The sequence below is a fragment of the Myotis daubentonii genome, chromosome 1, assembly GCF_963259705.1.
Source record: "Myotis daubentonii chromosome 1, mMyoDau2.1, whole genome shotgun sequence".
NCBI classification, from domain to species: domain Eukaryota; kingdom Metazoa; phylum Chordata; class Mammalia; order Chiroptera; family Vespertilionidae; genus Myotis; species Myotis daubentonii.
This window is the reverse complement of record NC_081840.1, coordinates 163,406,195-163,424,671: the sequence shown is the minus strand read 5'-3', so window position 1 is coordinate 163,424,671 and position 18,477 is coordinate 163,406,195. Positions and strand designations below refer to the sequence as shown.

Sequence of the window (18,477 nt, the reverse complement as noted above, 5' to 3'; positions counted from 1 at the left end):
TACACATATAGTAATTCATTTAATCCCTACAGCAACATTAGAGGTAGGTGCTGTTAGGCTACTCTGTTTCACAGATTGGAAAACAAGCAAACTGAGGCACATGAATCATGTGCCCCTGGTTACAAGCATATAAGCAGCAGAGGGTGCAATGCAAGTAGTCTGGTTCCAGAGCCCATGCTCTCAATCACGCTGCCCTACAAAACTAGGTAAGGAGCACAGCAACACTACTTTGTTCGTGTGGCTGCATTTACTAAACCCTCAGTAAAGATAGCTGAATTAACAATATAGGCCTAGAATTGTAGTCACTGACTCAAAGAAAAGCAAATACCCATGACCACACAAGGAAAAAAAATTTAAGAACGAAATTAAAATACTTAGAAACCTATCTAGTATAATCTCATAAATGTATTTAATGACTCTTGGTCCAGAGTCTATCCATTTGATATTCCATATCTCCCTGCCTCCCTCTGTGTAATTCACCTGAAGGAGAATGGGACAAAGAACAGACAATAAATATTGGCAGCATTTTCTTCCCTAGTGCCAAGGAAAGATAAGAACAGTGAAGAAGAAGTGCAGTCTTACATAAAAGGAAGTTATTTTCTATAGAGGTGTCAATGAATTATCATCACCAAAAAGATTAAGTGTAAGTCCAGAATTTTTTTCATCTTCAATTCTATTTATATGGATAGCATCATTTTCAATATACAATTTATAAGATGAAATGTTTTGCTTAGAGTTAAGTAGCTGAAACAAAATGGAAAGATACTCCAGTCCTATTAAATCAATGCCTGAAGAATCACCTGGGAGACTTAAGGAAAAAAAAAAAAAAAAAGGTCCTGGGGCCTCTCCCCTGGAGAGCCTAATTTAATGGGTCAGGGTTTGGGCACTGGCAGCTTTAAAAGTTTTCCGGGTGATTGTAATATGCAGCCATGCTTGAGAGGCACTGTTTAAGTGCTGTCCAGAGCTTCTCAAATGTTAATATGCATATAGATTACCTGAAGATCTTATTTACAATGCAGATTGATTCAAACTGTCTGGGGGATGGCCTGGGATTCTGTTTTTCTACTATGCTCCCAGGCAATGCTGATGACTTTGGTCTACAGACCACACTTTTGAGCAGCAACCAGCAATATACCTTCATCAATGTACTATTATAATTAGTATTAAAGATGAGGAGTGGAAAAGACATTATGATTTAAGGCAATGTATTTTGGGGTTTTTTTTTGTTTTTTAATATATTTTATTGATTTTTTACAGAGAGGAAGGGAGAGAGATAGAGAGTTAGAAACATCGATGAGAGAGAAACATCGATCAGCTGCCTCCTGCACATCTCCCTCTGGGGATGTGCTCGCAACCCAGGTACATGCCCTTGACCGGAATCGAACCTGGGACCCTTCAGTCTGCAGGCCGACGCTCTATCCACTGAGCCAAACCGGTTTCGGCATTTTAAGGCAATGTAGATTGCAAAATACTTTAATTTCATGTAAAGAGATACTTATTTTTAAAAAAGTAACTTGAATCCACAAGAAAGTATTACAGAGTGCAGGGTTATTGAAAACTGCATGAGGTAAGAGGCATGAAGCATGAGTGGCTATTCTGAGCCCAAAACCAGTACTCAAAAAGTATTAGCTATTTCACTGCTATTTTATTAATAAAAGAGCAAACCGAATACATATATAAACTTGTTTTCTAGAAAACTATGGCTTCTCTTTGTTCACCTTATGTCATTCTCTTCTAAAACGATCTGGTATAGAGATAAAACATTTGTCCCATAGTCAAAATTTGCACAGTTGAAAACAATGTCTGGGATCTACTTTAAAATACTTCAGAAAAAAAAAAAAAAGAAAAGAAAGAAAGAAAAAGGAATAAAAAAAGCAAACAGTGAAACCTGGATAGCTCAATGATTAATCTGTAGGACTGGCACACAACTGTTCTCTTCTCTCAACTTCTACGTATGTTTAAAATTTTTCAAAATAATTTCAAATGCTCTGTTTAGGAATCTCAGCTTCTCTACTGATTAGCTCTGTGATCATGAACAAATTATTTAACCTCTCTGATCCACAAAAGAGTGTATTCTTCAAACAGAACAGGTCTCCATATTAACCACTTCATAAGGATTACCACAGATATTTAAAAAAAAAAAAAACAGCATTTTTAAAAATAACTGACACCAAGCAGTCACATCATAAAGATGAATTTTATTTTAATCCAAATCGGTCCAATTTAAAAAGAAGCAAAAAAAAAAATGGTAAAGTGTTGCTAAAATAGAACCAGGTGGGTCTGTGAAGAATGAAGACGGTATACCATCATCTTGCTTGCTATTTCAGTCCTCTCTATTACCTCTTTCTTAACATTATCCCATCAGAAATAGCAACACGCAGCACATAATGAATTATCCAGAATGCAAAGGGCTGAGCTAAATGCATAAAAAGGTTTCTTGCATAAGAATGCAAATAAACTCACAGTGACCCACTGACAAACACCACTTCTAGCTGCTACTCTATTGCCCTTACTGCAAGTAACCCAGTTTTTCCTTCTAGTCACTCCCTTCATTTATGAAAATCTCTAGACAGTAACTGGGGAGAGCAGTTCAGGAGGAAAGTAATGTCTTGACTACATGCCAAATAATCAAAAGCAAAATATCATTTCTGGTGCTATCCTTTCAAAGGACACAAGTTCAAGAACAGATGGTACCTTTATCATCTGTAACATAATTACAACATAACTGCGTAATCATTTAAATATATACATTTATTGGAGACAATTCCACCATTCCAGAAATAAATCAAACCATTCACAAAACTCTTCAGTTGTGAACCCTGCACAGAGGAAAGTGCACAATTTCACAATATACAGTTTATCATAAGAGTTAAAGAAAAAAAGTATTAAAAATAGTGGATGGACAGAAAAAAATTTAATGCATATTTCCTTTTTTTAAAAGAACTTGCAGAAGAAATGGCATATTGAATCTCATTTATGTCCATTCCAACCGAATTTTAATCAAATGTTGTGACTGAATGGGACTCAGGGGCATGCCTCTCTTCCACAAGAAAAAATTCTAAAACCTGGAATATACTACAAATATGCAAACCTCCCTCATTCGTTCAAGAAAGAGCAAATAACAGTGAAGTGGGTTCAGAAGTTGCCTTTACTAGGGGAATTCTCAAAAGAAGCACTCTCTATGCTATTATTTTACAATTTCACTCTTAGGACAAGTTAAAGCCACATCTTGAACAGCTGTACTCAAGCACGTTTCTTATGTATTTCTCACATTGTTCATACATGGAATGAATGAAATACTTAACCATTTGCTAATTTGTTTAGATATTCCTACTTTAACACAAACTTACCTGATATTTTCCCTATATTAATAATATTCAAATTATATATGTGTGTGCAATAATAAACACTAGACATAATTATATCTCTGTATCAATTTCCTTAAAAGGTAAACTTATTTCAGACAAGGTCTGGCTCAAGGATTAAAATAAGCACACACAGGAGGAAAGTTGTAATGTATATTTTGTTTTTATAGGCCATGAAATAGCTGACATTTCTATATATATATTAACAACATAAGAACTGTCAATAAAACACCCTAGTTGTACTTCTGTTTAAGAATTAAAGTTATTTTTTTTTCTTCTATGTGTTAAGGAACACCTTTAAACAACCATTTAAAAAAAAAAAAGCATATTTGAAGTCGAAAGTTCACAAAAATGTCATGGGCAAAAGGAAAGGAAAAGAAAATGTGAAAAAAAAAAAAAAAGAAAATGTGAACCCAAGCTGATTCCAGCAGGGAAGAAATTTCCCCACATACAGAAGTGTTAGCCATGAAGCAAGGGAAAGCCAGAGGCCCCAGTATGAAATTGGAGCTCCTTGAATTTACAGACTCAGGGGATCCAGGCAAGGCGCTAATCTTCCATTCCACCTGTGCCCATGACCTGCAGCTACTTCACAAGCACAAGTCTTCTCAAAGTCAGTCAAACCAGAATCGCTTGGATCAGAAATGTATTTAGCAATCATGTGAATAAAGACATAATTTCTCTAATCACCTGCCTCAGAGAGCATTAAAATTCTGAATCAGAATCACCACTCTTTTCTTTTAAATAATTATGACATCAGTTTGAAAGTGCAACTAGGCTAGTCCTAAACAGCCATCACAGTACCGAATACTTATGAGTGGTAAATGAAAAATTCTGATCGCAAAACAATTCACATTTGCATGTTACAATAAAACCACATAACTCCCTCCTCAAAATGTTTCATGTGACGTCTCCTTGAAGTGGCTTTCACTTTAGCTATGTGTGGCTTCCTTTATTTGCTTTAGTGACAAAAATATAAAAATGAACATAAAGAAGCAAAGTCTCTAAAACAAAGGCCAACAGTATTTACAATAGCTAACACTAGATTTTTTTTTTTTTCCAGTGTTAACCTAGCGGAAAAACTCAAGGCCCAATAAAAATACCATTTTTATGTAACTCATAAAGCACTTTTTTATGGTTTAGATTAGTTTGTCTTCTAACGCTGTGATAAGGTCAGTAATGCCAAGTAAAGCCTATTTCACAGTCTAGTGACTAGTCTGACTGTTGGTGAGCTTCGGGTACATATTTCTAAAAAGAAAGCAGGACTAATTGCTCCACAAAAGTGCTAGCTTTTCCTACCACAGAAAAGCCAATTATGTCCTCACTAAGCTAATGTCCAGTACCAACAATATTTTATTTAAAAACAAATCCCTAATAAAGTATACTTTCTAAAAGTTAATGCATACTGCCTAGTGAATTTGGCCTTGTATGCACTTCAACTTAATGTTATGGTGGAAAAAACCCAGGATCTGGAGTTAAGACTGTTCAAGTCCAAATGCCTGCTCCACCACTTGCTCGTTTATGTGACCTTGGAAAGGAAGTGAATCTCCCCTTGCCTCCGAGTTATTAGAAGTAGTTAATGCGTGTGCAGGGCGTGCCATACACAGTAATGTTAGGAACATTTTTAGAATAGAAAGCTCAAAAATATATAAAGGCCCTTTATTACTTATTTATTTACTTTGAGCAAGATCCGATAGAGAAGCAAAGTAGCTGGCAAGTGAACAGAAGTATAATTTTGTGAAATCACATAGTCCAAGACATATACCAGTAATAAACACACCAACTTTCTAATCATTATTCCTTAAAAAATATGTATTTCTTCCACTCCCTGAAATTACAAAATTTTTAAATAAATCTCAGGGTAGGCAAAAGCCATTAGACATTTTTTTTTTAATTTATCATTCCAGAGTATAGCAATAAAAAATACATCAATTAGGTAAGGAAAAGATCAAGTTTCTTAACACAGAAGGGATTATTTTCCCGTTACAGATGCAGAACCTAAAGTAAAGATCTGTGAACTCACTCATCCAGACTGACTGGCTCCAAAAATTCATTTGGTTGCCAGGCTTATTAGATAAAGACCTGGGAAGATCCACTAAGGACATAAATTGGGGCAAATAACTAAAAAGGAGAGAAAAATTCAGATGTTTAAAAAGATCTAATAAAGGCTAGAATCAGAAAATGAGGTAAGCATGATTAAATCAAATTAAGGTGACCCTTTAAATTTTGTGCTTAGAATTGTATAAAATAATTCCAAAATCCAGAGTGAAGGAGACCTAGCTTATAAGTTTACATGAAAATTCCTGGGGAGGGAGATGAGAAGGTCATCAAGGTTACTAGAAAAAGCAATTCAACTTGGCCTACATTAATAAAATGTATATGCTGGAGGGGGGTAAACAAACAAGTACTAACATCATCATACTTTTGTGATGAACAAGTATATCTTTTACAGTCAATTTGTTTGTTGGCGGGGTGGTGAGGTGACAAAACACATGATTAATTACATGCTAGGCATCTAAGCACTGGGAAGATGAAGCAGATGAGCCCTTGTTCTGGATGACTTCAAGGTTAAATAGAACATTTTGTTGCAAATGTTTGTGATACATGAATATACCAAGTACATGAAGTAGTGCAGATAGCTGTGCCTGAGGGGACCAGAGAAGTTTTACACAGATGAGGACCCAATAATAAACAAGAGTGTTCCATGGAGTGTAAAGCAAAATGAAGCCATGAAAGGTAGCTTCGGGATTTTTAAATAGTTTAGTTCAATCAACTTTCTATAAGCATAGAGAAGCATTCAGAGTACACATATGAATAAAAAATGTTCTCCCTGCCCTCAAGAATTTACAGTTATAAATTAGAGACTTAAAGTAAATACAATGTAAAATATGCCATATTGTATGCATTTTCAAAAGTCATGCAATATAGGTTAATTCTATAATATATATAGAGTTCCCACAAACCAATTTAAAAAATGGGTCAACCACCAAATATGGTATCAGCACAATCAGATGTTCATCTTAAAATGATCACTCTAGTGACAATATGGGAGGGGACAAATCTGAAAGCAAATACTCTATATTGGGAGGCTACTATTGCACTATCAGTGGTCGGCAAACTCATTAGTCAACAGAGCCAAATATCAACAGTACTTCTTCAAAATAGACTCACCCAGGCCGAAAACCGACTTCCGCGCATGGGCCACGAAGTTTCAATCGCACTGTACATGCGCCCGCACATGGTGTTTTGTGGAAGAGCCACACTCAAGGGGCCAAAAAGCCGCATGTGGCTCGCGAGCCACAGTTTGCCGACCACGGCACTAGGTGAAGTATTTAAAAGACCTGAACTGCACCACAGGTTTAACTAACTGCATTGCTAGCTGTAACATCACCCACGATAGGAAACACATGAGAACAAATACCCCACTTTATACTGACCATACCTGTCCATAGCAACTACTGTATACAAGGCTTGAGAGAAAGCTCTAGAAAAAAGACCAGGTTGCAAATACAGGTGTGTTTATCATAAGCCTATAAGCAACAATCAATCCTATGAGTATAAGGAGATAAAGTTGCCTGAACAAACTTGTAAAGGGATAAAGGAACATCCACATTTAGGACTCAGTCCATAAGAGCTGGGGAAAAAAATAGTCAGAGAAAGAGGAAATCCCAGAAAGCCAATGAGGGCAATATTTCAAGAAGAAAGAGGTGGCCCCTCATGTTACATATCATAGAAAGCAACAGATAAACAGTCACTGGTGACTGTTGCCAAGCTGTATCAGAAGAATGATAGAGGCCCCCAAACTACAATGGATTTGACAGTGTGTAGGAGATGCGAACGTATCTACTTTAATGCAGGTTACTTCTAGAAGCAGAAAGCTGTGCTTTCAAAGGAGCTACCAATAATCCTATATAATACAAGGCTAATATGCAAATTGTCCCCTCGGGAGTTCGACTGCTTGCTATGATGTGCACTGACCACCAGGGGGTGGTGTGGAATGAAGGAAGGCCCTGGACAGCGGCCGGCAGCCCAGGGAAGGAAGGGCCCGATCAGCCCTGATTGCCAGTCAGGCCTAGGGACCCTAACCGTGTACAAATTTCGTGCACTGGGCCTCTAGTGGAATAATAATACCTAACATGCATCGAGAGCTCTTTATGAGCCCTCTCAGGGTTACAACAACCTTGCAATGATAACACTTATTGTCATTTCCAGTTTTCAGTAGGAAAAATGAACACAGGGTGGTTACATGACTGTCCCATGAACACTCAACTGGCACATGGAGAAAGCAGGATTTAAATGCAAGTTTTGTCAAACTGTAAACCAATGGTCTTTCCACACTCTGATGCTGCTTCTAGATCATTGGAGACACTGAGGGGTGGGGGTCGGGAAGAGCTTGTTAACCATTTAACACAGTGGTTCTCAACCTTCCTAATGCCGCAACCCTTTAATACAGTCCCTCATGTTGTGGTGACCCCCAACCATAACATTATTTTCATTGCTACTTCATAACTGTAATTTTGCTAGTTATGAACCATAATATAAATATCTGATATGTAGGATGTATTTTCATTGTTACAAATTGAACATAATTAAAGCATAGTGATTAATCACAAAAACAATATGTAATTATATATGTGTTTTCCGATGGCCTTTAGGCGACCCCTGTGAAAGGGTCGTTCACCCCCAAAGGGGTTGCAACCCACAGTTGATAACCACTGATTTAACGTATTTTGGAAGCTAGCTGAACTAGCTGACTTTTAAAGTCGCTTCTACTTTCAGGAGCCCATGATTCTATCATACACCAAGCTCACAGATAAATTATAATAGCCACAGAAACCCAGATAAACATGCCTATCACTCCTCTTGCAGCACTTTTTATGCCACTTTCATTTAAAAATAAGCCCACATCCTAACAACGTCCAAATATATATATATATATATATATATATATATATATATATATACACACATATATATGTCACACTAAAAAAATTAATATTAATTCCACCTACTTTTGCAAAAAGACAAAAATGAAAGTACAGTCTACGATGACAGCTAATCATTCCCTATTCTGCACACCACAGCATGTTGCATCTTGTGCTATTAAAATAATTACAACTTACATTGTGATTTTCTTTCATCCACCATGCTGGACAGTAATCTTTAAAAAGTGCCTATTTTATTTTAAGCCCCAAGAAGATAGCACAGAGCCACGCAAACAGTGGGCAGTAAAACTATGATGCACTCATGAATAGGATGGAAGGATAAATGACAGATAAATGAAGGAAATAGTATTTTTAACAGCCATTTAATACTCAAAAATAAGATATGTAATCCATTTACCAGCTGGAATATTACAAATATATCAGACTTGAGGGGAGCAGTATAGAAAATTGAGTGATACTTGTAAGAGGCATGGGTTATGGATTTTTTTAAATTTATCTTTACTATGGATTTAAAAGGTGACATCAAATTTCACTTTCAAAAAAGCTCCGGAAATACAGATTTTTTTTCCTAGATACATTACCAACCAAAGGCAAAGTGAAAACTTTAGTCGATTCACTGAATTATTTTTTACAGATCACTTACTTTAGAAACTTCTATTAAAGGTAGCCAATTTTATCCTAAGTAAAAAATTGATCATGGAATTTTGGGCATGGCCCCTAGGAGATGTTTAAGAAAAAAAGGTTTCATGGGGTACTTTGAAATCTCGCCAGAGGTGCTTACTTATGCATTTCAAGACCTATTCAATCTATAGATCTGGCTAGCACAAGTGTATTCTCTAATCTTTGGTCTCAGCCTTTTTTTTCCCCCCATCAAGATGCACATGACATAACATTCACTTGCACACAACACTAGCATGTTTGAATCCAGATTCTAATAAGCTATACTTAAAAATGCTCACGGAAATAAGGCAAACGCTGACACAGATTACAAGAATGTTTAATTATACCATGATTAAAGGCGTATCAATAAGATGAGAAAGATAAGTTATGCAAAATGCCCACCCTGACAGCTGCAGCTGCATTCCTTTCTCTCCCGCAGGAGAACACCCATCAGAATGCAAGTGAAAAGTAAAATTTGGGGGTTGACCATGAATCCATCCCAGTTCATACACAGATATTTTACTGTAAAATAAGTCATTTGCAAACTTCTGTGCCTTATCAGTATCTGTTAATGCCTCACCGCTGAGTGTAACACAGAAATGTGTTGTGACACCGCAGTTGGAAGCCACTGACCTCTTGTAGGCCTCAGTGAAACTTAAGCTTGTTATCAAATTACAATTGGACTCACTGGGTTAGCCAAATTCAATGGCCTTAGGAGCCGTTTACCAACAACCTTCCCAGACTGGGTGCCAGAAGTAAGAGCAGGCAGGAGAGGCAGGTTCAGCTCTGGTCAAGAGTTGGTGCTGAGCTGCCTTCATGGTGTGACTTGAAAAGTACAACAAAGGAACTGGCCGGTCCTCAATTACCCCACTAACACCACCACAGTTCATGCTATCTTTATTACCTGCCTGTATTACAAATAAAAGCAAGCAAAATGAAAGCTAACGGCCTCTAGAAAATCAGTTAAAATGCATCTGCTCTCCAGGTTTACTGGAAGGTTCCTACTTATAGAGCAGATGAGGTATTTGACACCTGAAAGCTGCGGAGGAACTGGAGAAGACACAACTGCATGGAATTTCATTGGGCAGGGCATGCGGAGGAAAGGTATGGCATGAGGACATCCTGGGAAGAACTCGAGATTGGGCCCACCAGCGAAGAGCGTGAGTTTCAGGAAGTGTAGAGGCTTGCACGAGGACACAGAAGGGCAAAGCAAGAGCACCCACCGAAGCACCCAAGTCCAAGGTGCTAAAGGTTCCACAGAAGGAGGCAAGCCAAGATGAAACTTTGCTCCCTCCACCGTTTTCAAGAGACCCTGACAATGTGACATGGTGTTAAAGGAAGGCTGCTGGGATGACAAAGGACCCAGAAACCATGCCATGTGGAGAAGAGCTAGAAGATTTAAGAACATGATAGTAAAGGTTGTTACTATCCAATAAGCTTTCTTGTGGAAGACACAGAGCTCATTTTATGGAACTCTACAGAGCAATGGGAGGAACAATACATGTGTACTTCAGAGCATGGGATGGAGGTCAAGCCTAAGGAAACATTCTGGCAAGCAGAAATGGCCAGGATGAAGCAGGAAGTCTTAGGAAGCAAGGAATTCTTCCCACTAAATGTGTCCAGGCAGCAGCGGAATTACCATCCATCAGGGAGGCGGAACAGAGGTTCCCTACTGGGTATGGCCCCAGCTAGACGTCTGGTGCACCTTCCAATTCTAACAGTCTGATTTGTTTGTTTTGCTTAGGCTCAGACAAAGGGTTCTTCCTAATTGAAAATTTCATAAATTTAGATTTAGATTACATTTACAATCCAAATAAATTAGAGTCATTTATTCTCTCCATTCAGAAGATCCTCATAATTCACACCAGTGCTGTCACTGATTGATCTAAAAACAACAACAACAAAATCACCTAAATCTCTGATGCATCCCAATAGTGTTTTCTCTTATTCAGTTGATAGTGGTGATGGACAACATCTGAGTGTGATCCACTGTGAAAGACACTTTTTAATACCTGAAATCCATATTTAAATTACCACTCAACCTTTACCTTTTAGGACTGAATAATCTCTCAGTTGCCTTTGCAATTTTGAAGTCCTTTCATCACTGGGTGAGCGGATTCTTATTTTTTAACATATTCTGAATTTTCCACATCCATATCTGGAAGTGCATGTGGAATGAGACAGAGCGCTGAAATAGAATTTTGATCGTAGGTGAGGGCTACAGAGAGATTCCCTCCAGGCTGCTAAATGCAAATTAACATAAGTTGACATTAATAAGATTTTATGTAGGAAACTATTCTTTCCCTAGTCTTCAACTCCCTGAAAGAAAAGTATTTCTGCATTAGGAAGACAGATTAAATCCTGGCCCATAAACCAGAGCTTGGAAAGCCCTGGCTGGCCTACTTTAATGGGGGCCATATGAGCAAGTCTGGGCCAGTGTAGATCCAATGGTCTTCCGTGAGAATAGGGCTAAGAGCAGCATACTGCCTCCCTGTTGATGTCACCCCAAGGCTGGCTTTTCTCAAAACATTCAGCATGTAGACATGCTATCCAGGGAGCTGACTCACAGGCAGCCTGAAATCACGTGATGGGCCTGAAGACTTTTTTGTTTGTATTACACAGACACCTAATATCTGCACCTGCAGTATGTTTTACATCCCTGTTCTGATTCCTGAATGCATTGACTTTTACTCATTTGCACATTTCTCTAAGTAAGTGATATAACTGTGAAAGTCAATCTGGGTCTCCCAGATGCTTGTCATAACAGTTACACCCCCCACCCCCCACTCCTCCACCCAACCTGGAATCATCACAAGTCTTACAGAGAAAAAAAGCATCGCCCACCTCTGACTGACATCCTGTAACTGACACTGACCCACTGGAAACCAAGCACTCCCTGTGTAAGCCACTCCTGCTAGGTATGCTTCCGCAGGCTGGCAAAAAAACAATTTCAAATAATGAAACAGAGCATTTCAAAACTCATGTGAAAAAATTCTTCTATAGGATTGGCACTTACAAATCAAGAAACCCATCAGATGTTTGTGATCTGCCCATGATTTAAATTCCACAAAATTTCAAAATAGAAAAGAACCCAATAATTGAGAAATTTAAATCCCTTATTCTTGCATCTGGTATTTCATTCATTTAACAACCAAGTATCCAGTGCCTATTGTACAGCCCTGGCCCAGTGGGTCAGTTGGTTGGAGCGTCACCCCATACACCAAAAGGCTTTTTGGTTGGATCCCCAGAAAGCAATTGATGTTTCTCTCACACTCATGTTTTGTTCTCTCTCTCTGCCCCATCCTTTCCTCTCTCTCTCAAATCAATAAAACATATCCACCAAGAATTTTCAAAAAAAATGCCTATTCTACAGTGCTGAAGATAAATGGAACCAGGCCCCACTCTCCTGAGCTCTCCACTTCCTAGGGGGAAGGGGCAGGGGACAGAAAGGTAAACAAATAGTCCCAGCAACATGCTCTATTCAGGGTGTCTGCTGTGAGAATGAAGAAGCTGAGTCCCTTTACTCCAATTGAAGGTATCAAGAGATGTGAGTTCCAGAGGAGGTGACATTTGAACAGCTTGAATAATGAGAATTAAGTAATGAAAACTGTTATCATGCAAATAATCAGACCCACACAGAGCAGGTATCTGTGTACTTTAATTTATTAGCATTAAATATGCATAACAGACCCACAATGTCAGGTTTAATTTGCGCACGTGCGTGCGCACACACACACACACACACACACACACACACACACACACACACTCGCACAAAACCACTTGTGATTCTTTTGTAAAAAGCAAACATAAGAAGAAGAATAACACAAACTTGAAGTCCTGACTCAGGTTCTGTCATTCTAAGAGAATGTATTGTGCTTTTAATTTGATAAAATGGAATAGCTTATACGATGTTTAAAAACAAATATCCAGGGATAGCTTAAAGCCCACTTAGGAGAATATAAGGTGTCAGCAGAATTGGTGCCACTTTTTTTTAACTTGCCATAGCCAATATATCTTCCCGCTGGATAGCATCTAATTATGTTTGGGGGCCAGGAGGTTGTGTTGGAGAAGGCTCATTTCTGGATTACAAAAGCATTACAGAAAATGATAAATTGAGACATAAACAATGGAAGAGGGTTTCATTTGTTTTAGTTTGTGTGTGTTTTTTTCATGAAATTTGCCAGGTCATTTTCTCTTCAAGTCCAAGTCTGGACAATAATTAAAATACATAAAAAAAAACAATAAATCAAACATTAAGTGATTAACATATCTTTTTCTGCTCATCAAATATTGATCAGCCTAAGGAGAAATACAAACAAAATTGAAAGAAGCTTTCAAGTTCAAGTTAATATAAGTTGAAAAGGATTCAGTCTTTTAAACTCAGCTGGCACAAAGCCAGTCCAAATGACTAAATAACAAAACTGCTCTCAATCTCATTGTGCCACCTTTTTAAGGTCTCCTCATACTCCATTCCCAAATATGGCTGGAGAAGGAAACAATTAACTAGTCACCATATAAAGCCATTTACAAAGAATCATAACTTAACGTAATATACTCAAAATAAACAAATAATTTTTCTCCACGTACTGCTTCAGGAGACAGGTGAGAATTTTGTACTGTCCAGATCATTCAGTAAGAATTTATTCAGTGAATTAGCAAGGCATGGAGCTAGGCACCACTGGTTCAATGACTATACTTCCAAAATCAGAAGTAGTAGCTCCTCCCCCAAAAAAGAAAAACTGGGGTTGTAGTTTAACTCCATATGAATAAAATTCTGTCTTGGATCATCAACCATCATTCTTCTAGTTTCACAACTGTAGAAAGTACCTGAAATTGACAACACTGTTAGGTGTATGTCATGATCTGAAGGCAACTATTAACATAAATCTCTGATATCCATTTGTTTGTTTTGCTCTTGGCAGGCATGTGCAGAACTTCCAGTTGCAAGAGATAGGAGTAAGTTCATAGAAAGTCAGACAGACCATATTTTAAATTAGAGCCATAATATATTTTGCTGTGAGGCAAATGCATGGATTAGGGGAATAAAAAGAAGAAAAACACCAAGTTCTATTCCTCTCTATGATGGTATCAATAAGAACCCATCATATTCCAAAAACACAGCATTTCAATAACTGATTGCTGCTTCCTCAGTATTTTTTTTAATATCTGACTTCAGCTACCTCAGTGTACATTTATAAAATGGATTTGAGCTCCCAGGAATACGTCTAAATCCTCCAGTCAATAGTCCACCTATTTAAGACATTATTCAGAACACCTCACCATGGAGGAATATGAAATGTTTTATTTGACTTCGTATGTGAAATATAACCGATGGCTTATCAATTAATATAGCCTTATGAATACAGCAGATAAAATATTATAGAATAAAATGGGTTAAAATTGCTGAAAATGTCAAGATGACTTAATTTGCAAACTGAAATCTATTTCAGTGCCCACCTGATGACTGTATTTTAAAAAAAGAAGTGGTGCCCTAGCCAGGTAGCTCAGATGGTTAGAGCATCATACCAATATGCCAAAGTTACCGGTTCAATCTCCAATCAGGGCACATACAATATGCAACCAATGAATGCATAAATAAGTGGGAACAGAGGGAAGAGCAACAGATGAAACAAAGCAGTGCACTCATCACATACTGTTTCATTTCCTCCAAGTATTTAACTGTCATGTAGCAAAGTTCTACAGCTAGCAGGGAATGTTAGGGCCAGACTAAGAGTTAAAGGCAGGATCAGGCAGGGAACAGTGAAGAGAAGCTAAAGTTTGAAAAAATGCCTGTGGAGCATCAATACAGAGAAAAACCAGAGTACTGAGTATGTTGGGGAGGGAAAGAGTAGTTATTCTTCTATTTAATGCCCTCTATCTTTCACCTTATATTATGCAAGTAGAGGCCCAGCGCACAAAATTCATGCTCCCGGGGTGGTCCCTCAGCCCAGCCTGCGCCCTCTCACAGTCCGGACTAGGAGCCCTCAGGGTCAGTCGGACATCCTTAGCACTCCCACCACCGCCGCTGCACTCGCCAGCCAGGAGCCCGGCTTCTGGCTGAGCAGCCGCTCCCCCTGTGAGAGTGCACTGACCACCAGGAGGCAGCTCCTGTGTTGAGCATCTACCCCCTGGTGGTCAGTGCAGGTCATAGCAACCAGTCATTCTGCCGCTCAGTCAATTTGCATATTAGCCTTTTATTATATAGGATGTTTCTTTTTAAAAAATGTAAAAAAATGGATCACGTTATTCTAATTTCCAACAAATGTCATTACCAAGATGTTTTCTCTGAATTTTTATACTTTCCTTTTATTTTAATCCAAGAACAATCTAAATGAAACATCTAGTTTTGCTAAATGAAGTAACTTTTCCAAGGTAATCTAAATGAATGCTTTTCCTCTCTAATGCTGCATCCATTCCCTTTCATTCCTAAGGTTTAGAACACTGATAAGGAAGGGTCTCTGAACACACTCGAGAAGGTGCTGCAAACCTGAAAAAACACAGTTAGTTGAAACTTAAACTCAACCTACTTTTCTAAAGTTGCATTCTGGAAGTACAAGTCAAGAAAATCATACTACTACAAACAACCACAAGCAGAGCTTTATTTGTAAACAGCAATTTGTTACACAACAAAAACCAGCTCACACTAATGAAGGTAACTGTAAACAAATGCCATGGCACACCACGGTAATAATGATCCAAATACCTCTTCTTTCTCTATGTAAGCAAATACTTCTAACTGCATTTGGAACAAGGGAATAAAGCTTAAGGAACACAGAAATTTCCTCAAAGATAACCCCTTTCCTGCATTAAAGAATAAGTCAATCTCAGAGCACTAAGATGAAGTTCTAGCAAAATTTAGAGTGAAGTCATGGTTTTGTAAACTGTCTTATGTAATTTTTATAAATATGAAAAATTGTTTGGTTATGTTCTCCATTCATTATACATGTACTCTGTACTCACCAAGCATCTGTATACATATTCAAGGGGAACTGCTATTTCATAGTGATCATCAAAACAGAGTATTATCTCAAATAATTAACCATAAAAATCATACTTATGACAAAATGTTGAACCCAACATTTGCTAATGGCTTTTAAGCCAATAACATACAGTCTGTAAGAAAACATAAGAAAAACAGTGGCAGTGTGTCCACCTTAAAAACCAGGATTCGCCAATAAAACTTTTTTCTTTAAATAAAATTTCACATTCAGAATTTCACATCGAGAGGACTATCAAAACAAATGCAAAATTAACTTTTCTATTTTGTGTTAATTAACCACATTTGCCCTGTAGTTCTATGATAGTATATAGACCAAGCTTTTGGAATTACGGATTGGTGTACTTATGATGAAAAGCTCCATGTATAATATACCAAAAGTGCATACACACTCACTTCTGTAGATCCTTTAAATTTTGAAAATGAACCATATGTTAAAAAACACTGACTTTACAATCTCCAAGCGTATATCCATTTGAGGGGGACATGCTGTATATATATTATAGCATTGGGAAGGAAAGTAAGGCAAAACAGCCACAGAATGGTTGAATGGGCTCTTCAACATTAACTGGTAAAGTCATCAAGCCAGAATGTATAAACAATTATTTTTTGCATCCGTCACTTGATGACAATTTTACATTTACATTTAGAATCCACACTTTGTGATTTAAAACAGGGAATGTAATCGATGTGTTTGCACATAAGTAGTATTTCATTGCTGACACGTTTACTGCTATCCTTTGAATTGCAAGCTTTACATTAATTGTTTGAAACTAGATAATCTTAACATACACATTGGAGTTACATCTAAACCTCACACATTGGGGAGATATTTGTTATTCTGATATTTTAGCAAAAGGTCTTAATTGTTTTAAATGTCAACAGAAAGCCTCAAAACAAACAATAGTTCTTTTGAATGAATTTGAATTAACTGTTTTCAGGAGGATCCATGCCTGCAGAAAGACTAGCTGTGCATCTGTAATCCCATTTCCAGTCATTTTTTCAGACATTTCCTTCTTATTTTGATGGGTCTATGAATACTACATTGAAGCAGGGATGATTTTAATATAACCAAAACAAAATAAGGTATTTTATTCTCTTTTTCTTATAAAGGAAACCACAATTTCCCCCATAAGCAAGAAAACACATACACTTAACTTTCAAAACTGAGCAAACCTGAATGAAGCAAGGAACAGTTCTGAAGCCCCAAATGAATTCTGATTTAATGGTCTTTAGGCTGCTGGGGTACTTCACCTATGGGCTCATCATGCAAATGACTTTATTGCCTTCACTACTTGCAAGCTCTGGCCATGTAAGAGCCTATCTCTGGGCTACACCTCTAACCCCCCACCCCCTCACCAACACCTCTCTCTCATTCTCTCCCTCTCTCTCTCTTCACCGGCCAGCCTTGTTTCCAATTTCAGAGGCCCGCTCTGCGCCTAGCCCACGCCCAGCCCTGCTTTGCTCTGCATTCTGACCCCAGGCATGAGGGATAGATACTACTTAATCCTGGAGGTTCTGCTATGTTGTGTCATCCTTCCAGGCTTCCTAGGATGGTTCCTCCCGACTCCACCACGGAATACAAGGGCGGTGGATTCCCCCGTGCGACAGAGGAGACCACTGCCTCTCTCCTTCCTCCCAGCCCCACGCATCCCAGCTTCTCTTTGCCAGAAACCTCAGAGCCATCTCCGCCAGAAGTAGACGATCCCGGGCTTTGGGAGAATCAAAGAGCCCCTTAAAAAGGGGTGACGGGCACGGGGGAAGCGAGCGAGGCGAGTTCACCAACAGGGGGGTGTGCTCCGGAGGGGAACCGTTCGAGAGCAATGACAGGTCGGCGGGGGAAGGCGGAGGGTGGCGAGAGAGCGGGGAGAACTGCTCTCGCGTCCTTCGCAGGGCCTGCGGGGGAATCCCGGGGCCGGGACGGTGGGACGCTCGGTCGCTCCCCGCCTCCCCGCCCCCGCGCGCGCCCTCCGCCACCCCCTCCGCCCGCGGCCGCCCCCGCCCCGCGCGGCAGGCAGCGCCGGGCTCCCCCACGCTCTCCTGCTCTCTCGCGAGTCCTGTGCAGGCCCTTCCAGGGGGAGGGGAAGGGCGCGCGGAGGGACTTGCTGCAATGGATCGCCGCGAGAACCCCTGCCCGAGGCAGGCGGGCGGGCGGGCAGACAGGCTGGGGAGAGCCACCGCCACAGAAAAAACGCCGTCTTAATTCTTTAAAAGCCATAAACCACCCCTCCCTATGCAAAAGCAAACCATAAACCCGATCCCAGGCAAGCCCGTGAGCAGCCACCCACTTCCTATTTCTGTCACAGCAGCTACACCCTGCCAGCAACCACCCCCCGGGCGCCCCCTCTCGCCACCACCCCCGCGGCCGCCTCCCCGGGGCTCAGCCCTTGGCCAACTGATGCCCCCGAACATAAAGACGCCCCGAGTGGGCCTGGGTGGGAGGCGTGGGGGAAGGGCGCGCGCGAGAGGGGGGCGAGGGTTGCACAATATCCTAGAAGGTCCGTGGCTG

The 18,477-nt window shown here is 39.4% G+C and overlaps 1 protein-coding gene across 4 annotated transcripts in view; it reads right to left on the bottom strand.

The window, feature by feature from the left end:
- Positions 1-18,477, bottom strand: part of PPP3CA (protein phosphatase 3 catalytic subunit alpha) — a 316,528-nt gene that overhangs the window by 297,112 nt on the left and 939 nt on the right. The gene's annotated exons all lie outside the window — the stretch shown is intronic.